This window comes from Aegilops tauschii, chromosome 1, assembly GCF_002575655.3.
Source record: "Aegilops tauschii subsp. strangulata cultivar AL8/78 chromosome 1, Aet v6.0, whole genome shotgun sequence".
Taxonomy (NCBI): Eukaryota; Viridiplantae; Streptophyta; class Magnoliopsida; order Poales; family Poaceae; genus Aegilops; species Aegilops tauschii.
Genome location: NC_053035.3, coordinates 16,440,144 through 16,453,581, shown reverse-complemented (window position 1 = coordinate 16,453,581; position 13,438 = coordinate 16,440,144).

Genomic DNA, 13,438 nt, shown 5'->3' with positions numbered 1-13,438 from the left:
GTATCCTATAATTAACGGAAGGCCGCAAAAAAGAATTTAAAAACAGAAATGAAGGACGTGCATCCAAGGGAACTCCCATCTAGGCTTGGATAGTTTGAGATAATGGGTCAACTAAGTACCAGCCTCCCCAGGTCAAAGCTGCCATGATTGATGAAAACGCCAACTGGTATAAGACACTCATATATACCAAGGACGAAGGACGTTTCGGCAGGCCGGCCGGCGGGCTACTGGTGCCACTACTGTTTATTTCCTCTTTATCGTTCAAATTTTGATCGGCACTTGAAGGATGTTGCAGCCGGCCAGCCAAGTACTTGCGTCATGGAATGCCGGCGGCCATGGCGCAACTTGCTATCGTACAGTAGTAGAAAAAGGCCTAATACGAAGCACATTAATCCCGGTTTATAGCTGAACCGACACTAATGTGAACATTAGTGCCGGTTCAAACGGCTAGGCGGGCGTCGCTCATTAGTACCGGTTCGTGACAAACCTTTAGTATCAGTTCATGCGACGAACCGGTACTAAAAAGGTTGTGGCACGCTGTTGGCAGGCTGGGGCCCCACCAGCACTTTAGTACCGGTTCAGTTGCAGCGGTTTTTTAGTCCCACCTCGCTCCGCTAATAGGGTTTTTACCACTTTAAATATGTTACTTCTCAAATTATCACAACCACTTGGTCTTCATTGAACTCTATGTGTAGGATCTGTGGCCACAATAAACTCATCTGTTACACAGACACTTCATTTTTTGTAAACTTATTACAACTTCAGATTTTTTTTTGCGTTTAGTATGCATCATTCAAAGCCACGTCATCAACTTTCAACCCGTTATGACATCATTTTCTATTTTTCATGCATTTACAGATTTGTTTTGAGCTAAATAACCCTGAAATTGAAAAACACTACAAATGAACTCTAAAAGGTTGATACTTGGCATGGTATCATTATTTCACCCACATAGCATGTGCGAAAAAGTAGAGAGGGTTAAGGCAAAAACTGGATGCATTTCGTATACAAACTGGACAATCTATTTCGAAGTATCAGGGTTTCGGACCAAAACTCATCTTTTACAAAAGCACTTCATTTTTTTAAACTTATTACAACTCCAGACTTTTTTTGCATCCAGTATGCACCACTCAAAGCCACGTCATCAACTTTCAACCATTTCTGACATCATTTGCTATTTTAATGCATTTACATATTTGTTTTGAGCTAAATGACCCTGAAATTGAAAAACACTACAAATGAACTCTCAAAAAGTTGAAACTTGGCCTGGTATCATCATTTCACCAACATAGCATGTGTGAAAAAGTAGATAAGTTAAGGCAAAAACTGGATGCACTTCGTGTACAAACCGGACAATCTCTTTCGAAGTATCAGGGTTTCAGACGAAAACTCATTGTTACAAAGGCACTTCATTTTTTTAAACATATTACAACTCTAGACTTTTTTGCATTCCGTATGCACCATTCAAAGCCACGTCGTCAACTTTCAACCCTTTCTGACATCATTTGCTATTTTTCATGCATTTACAGATTTGTTTTGAGCTAAATGACCCTGAAAATGAAAAGCATTACAAATGAACTCTGAAAATGTTGAAACTTGGCATGGTATTATCATTTCATCCACATAGCATGTGTGAAAAATTAGAGAGGGTTAAGGCAAAAACTGGATGCACTTCGTGTACAAACTGGACAATCTTTTTCGAAGTATCAGGGTTTCGGACGAAAACTCATTTGTTACAAAGGCACTTCATTTTTTTAAACTTATTACAACTCTAGACTTTTTTTTCGTTCAGTATGCACCATTCAAAGCCACGTCATCAACTTTCAACCCTTTCTGACATCATTTGCTATTTTTCATGCATTTACAAATTTGTTTTGAGCTAAATGACCCTGAAATTGAAAAGCACTACAAATGAACTCTGAAAAGGTTGAAACTTGGCATGCTATCATCATTTCACCCACATAGCATGTGCGAAAAAGTAGAGAGGGTTAAGGCAAAAACTGGATGCACTTCGTGTACAAACTGGACAATCTCTTTCGAAGTATCAGGGTTTCGGACGAAAACTCATCTGTTAAAAACGCACTGGCGCAAGACTTATTACAACTCCAGACTTGTGATATATAAAAAATACTGGCGCAAGAATTTACCAGAGGGGGCCACCCAGAGGCCACAAGCCCTGGCGGCGTGCCCTACAGGCTTGTGGGAACACTGGACCTCCTCCGACCCTAACTCCAACTCCATAAGTACCCATTCAGGGAGAAAAAAATCAGAGAGAACGATTCATCGCGTTTTACGATACGGAGCCGCTGCCGCCTCCTGTTTTTCATCGGGAGGGCTGATATGGAGTCCGTACGGGGCTCTAGAGAGGGGGATTCGTCGCCGTCATCATCACCAACCTTCCTCCATCACCAATTTCATGATGCTCACTGCCATGCGTGAGTAATTCCATCGTAGGCTTGCTGGATGGTGATGGGTTGGATGAGATTTATCATGTAATCAAGTTAGTTTTGTTTGGGTTTGATCCATAGTATCCAGTATGTTCTGAGATTCATGTTGCTAGGACTTTGCTATGCTTAATGCTTGTCACTAGGGCCCGAGTGGCATGATTTCAGATATAAACCTATTATGTTTTCATGAATATATTTGTGTTCTTGATCCTATCTTAAAAGTCGTAGGCACCTATTACGTGTTATGATCCGCATACCCAAAGGTGACAATTATTGGGATTCTTTCTGGTGATTACCATAGTTTGAGGAGTTCATGTATTCACTAATTGCTAATACTTTGGTCCGGTTCTCTATTAAAAGGAGGCCTTAATATCCCTTAGTTTCCATTAGGACCCCGCTTCCACGGGAGGGTAGGACAAAAGATTTCATGGAAGTTGGTTTTCCATAAGCACGTATGACTATATATGGAATACATGCCTACATTATATTGATGAATTGGAGCTAGTTCTGTGTCATCCTAGGTTATAACTGCTACATGATGAATATTATCCAACACAATTATCATTGCCGATCCAATGCCTATGCGCTTTTCACATATTGATCTTTGCTAAGTTACTTTTATTTACTACTGCTGTCACAATCACTACAAAACAACTACTGTTACTTTTGCCAGTGTTACTGTTACTTCCATACTACTTTGCTACTAGATACTTTACCGCATATATTATGTCTTACAGGTGTGGTTGAATTGACAACTCAACTACTAATACTCGTGAATATTCTTTGGCTCCCCTTGTGTCGAATCAATAAATTCGGGTTGAATAGTCCAGCCTCGAAAACTGTTGCGACCCCATATAGTTGTGGGTTATCACCCACCCCTGTTAGAATCTCTGCAGTGGCGGGCACTACCGCTGGCCGGCACTGCAGCATAATGTAGTTGTGGCGGGCAGAGAATAGCGCTCGCCATATATATAGATTTTTGTTCCAATGAATTTACTGTGCTCAAATTTGAAGGAAATATGCCCTAGTGGCAATAATAAAGTTGTTATTTTATATTACCTTATTCATGATAAAGGTTTATTATTCATGCTAGAATTGTATTGGTCAGAAACTTAAATACATGTGTGAATAAATAAACAAATACCGTGTCCCTAGTAAGCCTCTACTAGACTAGCTAATTGATCAATGATGGTTAAGATTTCCTAACCATATACATGTGTTGTCATTTGATAACGGGATCACATCATTAGGAGAATGATGTGATGGACAAGACACATATGCTAGCTTAGCATATTGGTCGTTCAGTTTATTGATATTGCTTTCTTGATGTCAAATACATATTCCTTCGACTATGAGATTATGCAACTCCCGATACCGGAGGAATACCTTATGTGCTATCAAACGTCACAATGTAACTGGGTGATCATAAAGATGCTCTACAAGTATCTCCAAAGGTGTTTTTTAGAATATTTACTGTAGGGTAAAAACCCCACAGTCATTTATTAAAGCATAATAACTAAGAGAACTGTACAAAAGGAAGTCTCAAAAGTTAGAGGCCTAAACTAGGTTAGAGAGGACTTACATTTACATGAGGGCATTAACCCAATCTACAAGCCTATGCTTAGTGCTATCTTTGAGTCTATGAGAAAGTAAAACAATATCATGTACAAAATTACATCTCCATGAAGCAAAAGTAGCCCCTGCCCCTTTGAAAGTTCTCCCATTCCTCAAGATCCATATATTCTAGGCATCTGTGAGCATAACCTCAAAGAAGAAAGGGTGGCCAAATCTTTGTCTTGCTTGGGAAATACATTACTGAATATTAGAGCCATGGCCCAAATCAATTTGTAAGTAGTTCCAAAACCTGCAACTGAAGTTACATTGGAAGAAGAGACGGGCTCTATCTTCATAGACACAAGCATTGCAGATGACACATAAGTTATCATCCAAGGGGGACCTACAGTGCCGTCTGACCAACATGTCCTTCATGTTAAGCCTATCAAAGAAAAGAAGCCAGCCAAAGACTTTGATTTTCATAGTGCATCTGCTCTGCCATAACCACTTACAAGGTTGGACGACTGGAAGGTCTGTATGCATGATGTCATAAAAGCTTTTTGCTGAGTATTGTCCAGATTTTCCAGGCCATATCCAAACATCAGGCAGGGAAGGATCTCTCTGTAGATGAGGCAACCATCCTTCCAAGATGTGCAATTCAGATGCTGCCTCTGATGATACCGGCAAATGGAACATGGAGAACAGATCTTGGTTTGTATGAAATCCCTGACAAAAACCTTGTCATCCAAAACAAAAGAGTAGAGCCTTGGTAATCTGAGATACAAAGGCCGAGAAGAGCCACCCACATGCCAAGCATCAAGCCAAAAAAGAGCAGAATCCCCCATATTGATATGCACTGAGGCAATTGACCTCTAATGGTCAGCAAGCTTGAGGACATCCTTCCACCAAAAGGAGCCAGTGAGCACTATGGCATGAGGGACAACTCCATCATAATAACTATCCGAGATCAACTGAACCCATGGGATAGTCATTTTATTATAAAATTTGTGCTGATGCTTGAGAAGAAGCCCTTGGTTATGAATATTCAAATTAAGAATGCCTAAACCTCCTTTATCTTTAGGTCTGCAAACTAGGTCCCAGGCAGCTAAGGACTGCTTAGGTACATCAGAATTTCCCCTGCAGAGACATTGCTGGAAAATTCCATCTAGATGTTTGATAATACCAGGTGGAATATGCGGACTACAGAGGAAATATATATGCATCGAAGTGAGCACTGATGTGAGTAGTTGCAATCTGGAAACTTGATTAAGCATGGCAGAACTGACGGCCAATCTTCTTTCAATGCTGTCCACCAAAGGCATCAAGTCACTTATTTTAGGTCTTGTAGTTTCAAGAGGCAGACCCAGATAAGTGAAAGGCAACTGCTCCAACTTGCATCCCGAAATGTTTGATAGCCTTTGCTATTGCGGAAAAAAAATATTTGATAGCGTCTGTGCTTCGGCTGGCTCAATATTTAAAGGCACCGTTGATGACTTGCCAAAATTCACCTTCAGACCAGTTGACTATTGAAATATATGGAGCATGTTCTTAAGAGCAACTAACTGATCTTCCACTACAGAGAGGATTATTATTGTATCATCTGCATACTGAATAATAGGAAAATTAGTGTCATGGGATAGGATTGGAAGAGTTAAAACTCCCCTAGCAGCATATCATGAACAACTGATTGAAGGAGATCAGCAACTATGACAAACAAGAGTGGGGACAAAGGGTCCCCCTGTCTGACCCCACGTTTGCATTTGGACTGTTTACCAGGAACACCATTGAGAAGAATAGAGGATGATCCAGAGGAGAGGATCTCTTTAATCCAAGCAATCCATTTTGCATCAAAGCCTTTGTGCTGGACGATTTGTAGAATAAGCTCATGCTCCACAGTGTCAAAAGCTTTGGCAAAATCAAGCTTCAAAATGATGATGGGCTTCTTTGACTACTTACATTGATGTATATACTCAAAAGCCCAAGCCAGACAGTCTTGGATGGCTCTATTCTTCAAAAACCCATACTGGTTCTTGTGAATGCACTGAAGAATGACCTTTTGCAGCCTATTTGCCAAGAGCTTTGTAAGGAATTTTAAGCATGTATTAGTCAGAGAAATGGGCCTAAAATCCTCAGCTCCTTCAGGAGACAACATCTTTGGAATCAAGGTTATCAGGGAGCCATTGATATTCTCCAGAGATAACTTGCCATCATAGAAGTCCTGGATTAGCTTCAAGAAATCCTTCTCAATGATAGGGCAACACTTTCTTGACAAAGAGCCCATTAAATCCATCAGGTCCAGGAGCTCTATTAGTCGGCAGTTCCTTCAGAACAGTGCTAATTTCCTCAGCAGAGAAAGGTTCAGAGAAACTCTGTAGGCCGGGTACTGGTTGTATGATGTTCTGCAGATCAAAGCCCATATTTATCCCTTGGTCCTGGCCCATTCTATTTTTAAAAGATGCCCAAAGAATTCTCGCCATTTGAGAATGGTCAGAAACTTGATCACTTCCTGCAATTGTGGGACTGGCAATTGTATTCCTGCGCAAACGTTCAGAGGCCATTGCATGAAAAAACTTGGAATTCTCCTCACCCACCTTAATATAACGAATAGTACACCTCTGCTTCCAATAGATATAATGTATCCTCAGCAGATCTTCATGGTGCAACTGGACAATTTTCCTAAAATTAAATTCTGGTGTGGTGAGTGGTCGCAGCTCTTCCAAGTTATAGAAGTATAGAATGACCTAGCAACAGTCCATTGTGAGCCGCTTAATATGAGACAAGTTTTTTCTACAGGCCTTTAAGGTATAACGCAAGCGTTTAAACTGAACCGACAAAACTTCAGAACCAGACAGATAAGCAAACACAGGCAGTTCCCAAGAACGTCTGACACGGTCCATAAACCCTGGCATGTCCACCCAATAATTTTCAAACCGGAAAACCCTAGCCTCGGGTATATTTGTATCAATGGAAACCACACAAGGCACATGATCCGAAGATGTTTTTGCTAGAGGCAGGACAATTGTATTAGGCTAGCAAGAAATCCAGTCTGATGTTTTGAAAAACCAGTCTAGTTGCTGTAATAAAGGTTGCTCTTGCATATTGGACCAAGTAAAACTCCTACCCTTCAGAGATAATTCAAGCAGACCTAAGTGTCCAATGATTTCATTAAATAGGAAGATGTCATTGACATCGCCTCCCGGTCTGTTTCTATTATCCAAAGAACGAATGATGTTGAAATCTCCTAACAATAACCAGTTTTCATTCGTGGGGATATTCAGGTGATATAATTACTTAACAAAGTTATCTCTGGGAGGACCATCACAGGGTCCATAAACTGACACTAGTGTCAACTTTTAAACGTTGTGAACTGATTGGAAAGAAACAACCACACCAAAACTCTGTATCTGAATCAAAGTCCCCTTAAAGATGGAGGAATTCCAAACTACCAGGATGCGACTTGAGGCACGTACTGACGGAGCAAATACAAAAGTGTCAAAGCACCTAGGACAGAAAGCCTGAATTTTGTGAATATCAAAATCATCACACTTTTGTCCCCTGCAAGCATACAATAGAGCACTGACGAGCTTCAGAATTCAAACCACGGACATTCCAGCAAAGCACACGCCAATTACGATAAATTGTACTATCCATAAGAAACCAACATAATTTAGTCCAGTACTACTAAGCATAACAAAGCAGTATAAGAAACCACAACAAAAAGGACCAAGAGTGCATAGGGATCTAGAAGTTTAAATAATAAGTAGCCACCAACAAAAGAAAAAATATGCTGGGCACAACCCCTCCGGCTGTGAACATAAAACCTATGTTCACTCATCATCAGACACATGATCAGAAGAATATTTCTTTGGAGGAGCCGTAAGCTTCTCCAGTGTAAGCCGTTCTTCGGAGATACCCAAATGAGCACATATCGCCTGTATCTCTGGAATTGGTGTCGGTGGAGGTATCGCCTGCGCTGCTTCTTCAGGTTCATGCGCCTGGTGGAGAAATCTAGAGTCTGGGCGATTGCAATGGTTGCTCTGCGTGCACATCTGTTCTCACATCCCCGCTTGCCAAGTAGTACAGCAGGTAAAATAGACGAAAACTGGAAATCTTCTGCAGGGTCCTGTGAGTGAATGTCCTCAGCAGGGTGCGGGGTTGAACTGTCATCTTGTGGTGCATCTAGCTCCACATATTCAGAATGAATTTTCTCGATGACCACAGAAGATTTGGGTGTTGCCAGTTATGTGTACTGCATCAGATATCCAAATTTCTGTCCATAGTTCTTGGGCCAAACACAAGTTGAAAAATTCAGGCATGAGCGACCTGAAAGACCTTTACCAGATATATTATTGACTCACTGTTGTACATCTTCCATGTCCAACGGTGCCACGGGATGCTATGCGACTAGATTATTGACTGGCTGCTGTACATCTTCCTTGTCCATCTCATTATCAGAGTCTAACGAGGGGTTTAAAACCATGGAGTTCTACTCTTGGACTTGCTCATGTTGCTGCTCCGGTGCATCGACCTGCTGCTGTGGTGGCTGCTGAATTTGCTCATCCCAGGGGCCCCATTCTGCATCATGGTTCATGTTATGTCCCCAACCACCAGCATTATGGCCATTGTTAACTTGGTTATGATCTGGTGGCACTGCATTCCACCCGAGCGCTGGATATGGTGGCATAGCCCAAAAGGGTTGCGGAGGGTTCACTCCTGGCAATGGGTGTGGGTTGCCATCCAATGGCACCGGGTCTTCATCCGCAGATATCATGGCATCGGCAAATTCTCCAGTAAGAATGAAGCAACCAGCAGTACAAGATACAGCAGCTCCTCCCATATTTGGGAAGTCCCGGAAAACAACAGAGCATGGAACCAGAGCATTATCCAGGAAAGAGACTCGAATAAGGGATCGGACAAGACGACGATCTGTTTGATTCCAATAATTAAACTTCCCAAAGGTTCCAACCACATCCGCCAGACACTAAGTATTATGATAATCCAATGGCACTCCGATGAACATGAGCCAACCATTCCTATGACTATGGATGGCCCTGAAACCCTCTCCCTAGTTGTGCGGAATAAATCTGACAAAAAACTCCTCTCCATCCTCATCCACTCCCAGAGGAAAAGGTGGGTGCTGCGTAAACGAACCACGCACTACTGGATCTTCCATCTCAAAAAGCCCCATCCCTTCAAACCAAGTCTGAGTAGAGAGCACAGGTACATGCAGAGTCTGGGTAAGAAAATCAAGAACCTGCTGTCTGCGAATCGCAACCTGGTGAGCTGGTGGGAGCGGCTCGACAATGGCAACCATATATTGCTCATGGGAGCGAGGAGGTGGGACTGCCGGCGTGTAGTAGGTCCGAGGAAGCCCATCCTCTCCACCATTGATGATGTCTTAGCCAGCAGGGATGAATTGATGTGGATCGATCGCGTAGACCGCCATTGGGGACGAAGGTGATGGCGTTGCTGGTGGAGAGGAAGCAGGAGCGGTAGGTGCTGATCAAGGGCTTGGCGACGATGATGATTGAGGTTTTTTGGGTGGTGGAGGCATCTAGCATGGAGAAACCGAAGAGACCAGGGAGTCGTCTTTCTTGGCGCGGGCTCCAAAGACTTTGGATGGGACTTTTGGCACCTAGAAGGAGGAATCGGGTGGTTGGCCGGTGCAATCCCGTTTAATGTGACCAGACCGGAAACAATTCCTACACCAAATCTGGTTATTGCAAGTCTCAGTCTAGTGGCCCAATACCCAAACAATTTTGGCAGTCCCAAAACCTGGTAGCCAAGCTCTCAATCATCTCGTCAAAGCCCTGCAAATTCCTGACAATATCCTGTGGCGATGGAGAAACCTGCTCGAAAACTGTGGAGTCCATATGGGTTGGGTTGTCCTCCTCATCATTAGATATCACAATGGGCTGAAGGGTAGAAGTACTAGGCTCAGAGCCAGGCCCATGGTCAAGGCCATGACCATCCACCGGTGGAGAATCTGGTATGACCATGAAATCTGGTCCAACAAATTTCAAACCGGCGGGGGATCCAGACTTGCCACCAACAGACACTAGAGATTCCGGGGAGGATCAAAATGAAGCAAAATGGATCACCGGAGGCGGCAATGCTGCCATCTTCGGTGAGATAGACAAAGAGCCCAAAGCTTCTTGAGATGACTCATGATAACCAACCTCTCTAACAGTCAAAACCTCCATTGACGTGGGTGGTAGCTATACCCCTTACGAGCAGGATAGTTGATGAACGTAGCAAAACGTAGGCTTTTCTTAGGATGACGAAAAGAAGAATGAGAACGCAGTGATTATTTGCTAGGACCATGTTGCATGGCTTGCATCCCAAGATGAGCTCTACGTTTGGATGGACTAACTAAGGTCCATTCTTGCTGACATTCAACTTGCCAGAGGCGAAACTCATTTTCCTAATCCGGGCCCCCATGCCCCCAAAGATGAAAATAACATTTGAATTGGTTGCAAACAAAGCAACATTGGTGAAGAATAAAGAACCCCACTTGTTTGCAAGAAACTGTGAACAAAAAAACCCGATCTTGGAGGTGTGATACCTTAAGGTGAGAATAATATCAACCAATTGCAGATTCAAGAGCGAGGCCGACATTATCTTCAGCCAGCCGGAAAGAATGCCGCGCGAAGGAGACCACCATGGTGAAGTGGCCCGAGTCTGAGGTCGGGTGCACAGATCTGTTGAACGTGCACTCGATCTCATTCGCCAAGTCCATCCCCAGGCCAAAGTCCAAGCCCAAGGAGATGGATGCGTGTACCGCCATGGAGAAGACAACCAATAGAGAGAGCAGAGAATGCCGGAGAGAATGGTGCGATCAGATGAGAAAACCCACAGTCCGGTGGGTTGATCGCCGTCGTGGTGGGTGGCTAGGGTTAAGGGGCGACAGGGTGGAGGTGGGAGCCATCCTCATCCCAACTTCTGAGGGAATGATAGCTTATATGCACTATTTGTTCTCCAAAGGTGTTTGTTGAGCTGGCATAGATCGAGCTTAGGATTTGTCAATCAGAGTATCAGATAGGTATCTCGAACCCGTAGGGTCCGCACGCTTAACGTTCGTTGACAATATAGCGTTATATGAGTTATATGGATTTGGTGACCGAATGTTGTTCTAGTCCCGGATGAGATCACGGACATCACGAGGAGCTCCGGAATTGTCCGGAGGTAAAGATTGATATATAGGATGATGATATTCAGACACCGGAAGAGTTTCGGAGTGCAGCAGGTAGTCATCGAATCGCCGGAAGGGGTTCTGGACACCCCCGATAGGTGTATGGGCCTAATGGGCCAAGGGGGGAAACCATCCCACAAGGGGGCTGGCACGCCCCTCTCCCTGGCCGCCGGCCCTAGGGAAGGAAAGGGGGAGGGCTAGCCCCTCCCGCCTTGCCCTTCTCATGGGAGAAAGGAAAGGGGGGGGGGCTCCCTCCCCTGCCGTCGTGCTGCCGGAACTCATCCACTACTTCGCCGTCTTGTTGGATCAAGAAGGCGAGGACGTCACCGAGCTGAACGTATGTTGAACGCGGAGGTGCCGTACGTTCGGTACTCGATCGGTCGGATCACGAAAAAGTTCGACTACATCGACCGCGTTATCAAACGCTTCCGCTTACGGTCTACGAGGGTACGTAGACACACTCTCCCCTTTCGTTGCTATGCATCTCCATGGATAGATCTTGCATGTGCGTAAATTTTTTTCTTTTCCATGCAACGTTCCCCAACAGAATTTGTACACTTGATTTACAAAAGAGTAAACTGGCAAAAGTATATAATCTATAGCATTAACTGAACCAGGCTCAATCCATTATAAGAACAAATGACAAAGATTCACATTTTTTTCCACTTACCACACTAATATCACAGTCCCACATCCATATTAACCAACTCACTAACATGTCATGAGCTTATAAATGTTCATGTCTGCCACTTATTTCTAAATGAGGTTAACGACAGTTATTATCTACCACTTGTTGTGGAGGCTCTTCCTTAGCGTGATTGCAACTAGTGTCTTAACCATTAGTCTCTTTCCCGTCAGAAACTAACCCTAGCCGGCCTCATGGAAGTATATGCGCCCGTCTGTTTCGGTCTTGTACTTAACGGTGGTGATAGCCCCTACTCCAAGGCATACTCCAACAGAACCGACCGCAGGGATGTTCAAGACGAAAACCATCTTTGCGAGTAATTTCTATGATCACCGTGATTAGAAGCACAAAAATCACCCAATGTTAGACATCTCGCAATGTGTTACATGAACAAAAAAGAGAGGATGTAATATAGAACATACCATGACATGTTTGACGATGTTTGTCTTGGTTAAACGGTGCACAAGGGGGCACGCCCATGTTGTTCTCAGTTGGTGGTAGGATCACCAAGAGATTGTTCATCTCATTGTGCGTAAGCTTCTTCATTCTTTCAGAAAAATGGAGAATTGAATGGAACATCATCGTAATCATCCTGACTATCCTCGTCTTCTAGGTCATCGTCATCGTCATGGATATCCTGATCATCATGACTATCTTCATCTTTTTGGCTGTCATCCTCGTCATCACGGATCCTCATCATCATGACTATCCTCATCATCATGATTATCCTCATCATCGTCACCATCCTCACTATCCTCATCATCCAAATGATCTTCACAATCATCATCATCTTGGCTGAAGAAATAGATAATCCTTAACCTGTTGACCCACCCTTCTAAGTAAAATGCTATGTACTCTCCCACAGTCAGCTTATTTTTTGAAATGAACTTCATCCATCTATCCATCGCCGCATGCGATGGTTTTATGCTTTCCTTTATTCACTTCAGCTTCAAATGACCGCTCCTTATCATCCCTGAAGAGCAAAGTATCACCTTTTGCACTATTACATTTCACCCTTATGTTGCATGGGACACACTATGCAACAGTAAAGTAAAATGCGAACCAAATTAGTGGTACTGAAAGTAAATGACTGCAAAATGGTTATAATTATATGCTGAAGTTAAAGACCGTTACCACCGATTTTTAGAACCCCTCATTAAAAAGATCTTGAATTCCTTTGCAGTTTCCAAGCTGTCTGCACAACTACTTTTGCAGATTTGGCACGTTTGAACCACCATGATCCCTATTAATCAGATGATTCACTTATTATTATTAACAATGGGTGAAAATGAACAGAAAAATTCGGCATAACCTTTGCTAAAAAATAAACATATTGAGTGCCAGAAATTTGACGAAACGGAAATTAATCAACGTTTCACCAAAACATTGGCACTCTTTGGAACCCTGAAAATAATGTATGACATGTCCATTAAGCACTCATTTGGATGTACTTTTCATATTTAATCTTTCTTTTTCTTAACAAAAGTTCCAACATGAATGTACGTGCGCACATCAAACATGTGCACGCAGCCTACTTGACATAGGTTTGCTATTCTACTA